Here is a 5,211-nt window from a genome sequence, read left to right as displayed (position 1 = left end):
CCAAGTGAGCCACGGGGCCGGCCCTCTTATAGTTGAATTTTAAGAAATCTTTATATATTCTGGATACAAGTTCTTTATCAAATACATGCTTTGCAAAGACTTCCTTTTATTCTGTGTTTCCATTATGTCATAGTATTTTCTTTTTTATTTTTAATTTTGAAATAACTATACATTCACAGGAAGTTGCAAAAATGATACAGACAGTTCTTGTATACCCTTCCCCCAGTTTCCTCCTCTCTGTCACTGATGGTTACACCTTAAATAACTATAGTAAAATATTGAAACCAGAAACTTAACATTGGTACATAGATCTATGCCATATTATCAAACTGTATATTTGTATAACCATCACAGTCAAGATATAGCACTAATTCATCATCACAAATATATTTCTTGTTGTGCTACCCATTTACAGTCACACCCACCCCCTTACCAACATCATCCCTAACCTCTGTATCGTGTACAGTTTAAACTCTGATTAAGTTAATTGATTAAACTGCCCACTCCACTTTATGTTGATTATACTGGCCTCTGGAAGAGTTACTATAACAGTTGTCAAGAGAAATTGCTGCCCCATATACCTCACTTAAAAAAGAATGTATTATGCTAAGACTGAGAGCAAAGAGCAAAGAGAAATGATCCAGAACCTATCTGGTCTCAAAGAGCAAGGGCTAAAGAAAAACCCATCTCTTGCTCTCTTGTCTATCGCATTTCTCCCTCGTTGCTCACCACATTGTGAAAGTACACACAGAGCTTGTGTATAGTTAACTGATTTAGGATTCAGTGTTGTGCCTCCAAAGTTTAGAAATGCATGGATCTGAACAACTCATGTCAGGTTCATCTTTCTCAAGTATTATGTTTGAATATAATCTCAGTGCATTGTATATACTTTATGTATCTGAAATTAGGATTTTAAAAATTTAATATGCAAAACACAAAATAATGTGATTACTAAACAATATTTAAATAAAGAAATCTTAGTTTGGGGGAAAGTATGGCCCAATGATCTTCCTAGGAGTCCATGAAAATGTCCTGGGATGACTAAATTCCCTTGACAGATCTGGTGTGCTTTGGCTTTACCTGTCTCTTTGTAGATAAGATTTATCTTATGTACCTTATATATAAAATATGCAGCATGCTAATTTTTAATGGATTACAGCTGGGTTGAAAGAGTACAGAGCAAAAGGGGAAGGTGAACAAAATTGTTGTAGAGGGAAGACAACTATAATTCAGAAAACCAGAATTCTAGTCTAGCTCTGTCTAGACTAGACCACCTCCATGATCTCAGATTACTGTTGCTTTCTGAGCCTCCATTTCCACCACAATAAATTGAGGAGATTAACTGAGGTCATCTCTGTTGTGCTTCCAGCTACAATAGTCTGAGTTCTATCAAACTATCAAGTTGGCTAAGAGAAACTAGAAAGATGTGTGTACCAAGAAAGGAACAACAGAAAAGAGAAACTAAGGAATTCAGTTAATATGCTTTGGGCTCTAAATAACAGAATTCCCAAGTAGAAATAGCTTGAATAATAGGGGTTTATTATTTCATACAATAAGAAGTCAAGATGAGGCAGTTTTCAAATTGGTTAATTAACATCTCGCCAATGTCATGAGTCTGAGTCAAATGTTTTAGAACTCTCTTCTTTTTTGTCTTGCGTTGCCACAGTCAGGTCTGATTGCCTGCCCCCTTGAGAAGGAAAGAAAAAAAGACTCAGAAGTCAAATGGTTGGCATTAGAAAAGTAGATGTATTCAGCTGAAGGACATGATAGGCTATCCCATCTCAAAGATGTCGATTTACTGAAGTTTTTTAAAGGAGGGGTTGAGGGAATGGGGCATGGGAGGCGAAAAGCAGGAGAGGAGACGTGAGCTAGGAGGGGTTCATGTCTGCAAGTCAAGTACAAGGTCTCACCACCTCGTCTGGTTTCTGTTCTCATCTTCATTGTTATCTCAGGACCCTGCCAGATTTTGATTTGCCCCAGAGTAGAATCATCTTTTCTGCAGTCTTTCGCATAGTTTCCCTTTGCAGAGCTCTGGTTGACTTGGCTGGTGCCCGAGGTCAGCTTCCAGTCACTTGGCCTTGATCACTTCTTGAATCTCTGCAGGTCTCGAAGAAAGAACAGTTAGCTTTGCGAAGTACTGATTAGCTTCTCAGCCTTGTTCTCTTATTTAGCAAGCAAGATAAGAAAGTCAGGGGATGGGAAGAAAGAGTGGAGAGGAAAAAAAACCCTGCCTTTTAAAAATGCCCCTCCCCCTGTCCCCACAGCCCAGACAGTTTTAAGTCCAATATGGCTTCAGTCCTGCTCACTCCCACAACTTTTGCCATAACTCCAAGATCCAGTCCTCATAAAACATCTAAAAACAGGGAGAAGGAGAAGCATGGGATTCTCTTCATTAATCTGTCTCCTTTTCTTTTGGGAGGAAAATCTTTCCCAACAGATTTCTTTTTGTGTTCCATTGGCCAAGAGTCACATGAAATCCCTAAACCAATCCCTGGCAAAGGAGAATGGAATGATGATGAAAGGTTCAGACCAATTATGACTCATCTCATGGAGATACGCTTACCTTCTCCAAGCCTATTTTTGCATGATACCTGGAAAAGAAACCAGAACTCTGTTAGCAAGTAAAAAAAGGAAGAGAAATATAGAAAAGGAACGACCTGAAAAGCATGAGTATATCAAGGAACCATACAGGAATCAATAAACAGATCTTTATACTTCTAAATGTAGCCACCATGTAATAAAATAATATCCACCTTGGGTATAACATATTTATTTAGCTGGCTTGAAATTAGGGTAAGGATAGCATATGTACGTAAAGTAAATATCTTGGGCATCCAGACAGAATTAGGCTTGTGTGGGAAAGGGGTTGGCCCTGCCTATATAAGGGTAGTGGACCTGTTTATATCATTTATATAAAGAAATTTTCCACTGTGAGGAAAAAGTACTGTAGGTGCTGTATGGCATTCTAAAGATGATAGACAGCAATGGAGTGAATGAGGGGGAATATACTAGAGCAAAGCAAGAGGTAACATGTCTCTCACACCAAAGTCTAAAGAGGTACCTGATCTTCTTCAGTTCTTCAAAAGGTACTAGTAGACAACGTAAGCATAGAATTCATGCATCCATCCTTCTGTGTGTCCCTAGAAATTCATCAAAAACCTCAGGATTAAAGAAACAATTTACCTGAGAGCCCCAAGGGTCACTGCATTGAAAAATCCTGTTCTTGAGTCCATGAGTGTAGGAGTGTCACAGCCAGACCCATCACCATAATCTAACAAAACTTGTCACCAAACACTCTTTAGATTGTAATGGCTCGTATCAAACTCCTAATTATACTTCTTCATAGTAGTAACATTATGTGAAAATGAGGGCATAAGAATATATCAGAAAAGGCTTTATTAATATGTTCAAATCATATTTAACAGAACTCAGACCTATTCCATCACATCAGGCACAAAAAGTCTCTGATTTTTTTTTTTTGCCACTTTCAAGAAATATCTGCATCTTTGTAAAAGACCTAGCAGGATGAGCTGAAAGTTTTTAGAACAGACACAGCCACATACAAAATAATAGAAAGAATTGTTAGGGAAACCATCTCTCCTTGTTAAATTCACAGAGACAACATCTAGGGCTTATAAACACTGAGTAATTTCCCAGAGTTGGACTTCAGCAGTGACACAATCCATGAACTTATTGAACAGGACAGCTTGCTATCACCATCAAAGAAGGACATACTGGTAGAATGGATTTTATGGTTATCCAAACATTCACTTTACAAATAAAGAAACTCACAACCAACAAAGTTTTTAAAATGTTTTTTAAAAAAGAGTACATCAGAAAACGTCTTTCATGTATTCCACTTATTTCATTTCTAAAGGAATTATTTCAAAATGAAATAAAAGGCACTAATAAAGATTGGGCAGGCCTAGATTTGGCTTAGGATGATGCCTTCACCAGGGGACTATGCTCCTCTAAAGGAACTATTAGGGCAGAGTCATAATTTTTATATGCTTGTCCTTCCACTACTTGAATATAGGCTACGGTTTGATGGAAAGTGAGAAATTTTAGGGTCTTGCTATAGTTACTCTAAAACTAGCATACCAGGATAACATTTATTTCGTATACTTTCAGTAATAAATAACTCATGAACCTTCTCAGTGGCCCTGTTAGCAGAAAGTTCTCTAACTACAGATGATATTATATGTCTCTTAGTTAACCCCAAAATTCACATGCAAAATCCAGCCCTTCAGGGCATTGCCTTGTGAATGTGTAACATTCTCTGAGAGACTTTGGTTCTGTAACAAAGACTGGATTACACCCACCTCTAAGAGAGACATGTGATGCCACTTTCACATGTTGCTTTTTTATGAGAAGTTATAAGGACCGAATGAAAACAATAAACAAAATTTCTCCTATCAATTGGACATATTCTTAATTTAGCCTCTTGGAGAAACCAAATTATGAGAAAGGCTATTATTCTAAAACATGGCAGAGTATTTTCACCTCACCAGTAAAGTATGTTGCTCGGTCACAGTGAAAACTGTGGCCAAGCCAAAAGAGAGTGACACCCTTACAATCTGGCTCACAATGTGTCTTTCATTTCAGCAAATGACCTTCTTTCTGCCATATATCAAAGAAGCCATATAGGGTCAACTGACCCTTAAAAGTGGGCTAGACAAAAGTCGATGCTGCTACATAGGCAACAGGGTTTCCAAGTTTGATTCTTTCCCCTGAATTGGGATAGTGTAAATCAATCCATAGCCACCTGGGTAACAACCTACCCTTTCGGTTTGCATAAGCCATTTTGGGGCCTTTTTAAGAGCAAAAAGGCATGGATTTTTCAAATTGTTCAAATCAGGAGACTTGAGAGTGAAAGAGAGCACTTAATAATTATATAAGGACAATAGACATAAATGAGGTTTGTCCTGAGCAAACAGGGGCATAGATATGGTCACCCTACTTATATAGAAAAATGAGAGCAGGGTTGTAAGAAATGCAAACAAATATGCAAAGTATATCTACTAAAACTCCGCACTTTATGGCCATTATATTGTCATACAAACAGAAATGAGTTTGCATGTAAAAATCCCTTTCCAAAATAGCACTGGTTGATGTCATTTATGTCGTTATCACAGGGTGAACACAGTAGATAGGAGAGAGCACTTCTACAAATAGCACAGGAGCTTCTGCTAATAATTATAATGTAAGATT

At 37.7% G+C, this 5,211-nt stretch overlaps 1 long non-coding RNA gene across 1 annotated transcript; it reads right to left on the bottom strand.

The window, feature by feature from the left end:
* Positions 1-1,760: 1,760 nt before the first annotated feature.
* Positions 1,761-3,383, bottom strand: LOC103586451. The gene is made up of 3 exons (XR_550149.1): positions 3,062-3,383; positions 2,564-2,591; positions 1,761-2,097 (listed from the first exon to the last, which is right to left on the bottom strand). It is a non-coding gene; the product is annotated as an uncharacterized LOC103586451 (long non-coding RNA).
* Between the last annotated feature and the right edge of the window lie 1,828 nt (positions 3,384-5,211).

This window comes from Galeopterus variegatus, unplaced genomic scaffold (genome assembly GCF_000696425.1).
Source record: "Galeopterus variegatus unplaced genomic scaffold, G_variegatus-3.0.2 Scaffold341, whole genome shotgun sequence".
NCBI classification, from domain to species: Eukaryota; Metazoa; Chordata; class Mammalia; order Dermoptera; family Cynocephalidae; genus Galeopterus; species Galeopterus variegatus.
The sequence above is the reverse complement of the archived record's forward strand: the minus strand, read 5'-3'. Positions and strand labels throughout refer to the sequence as shown.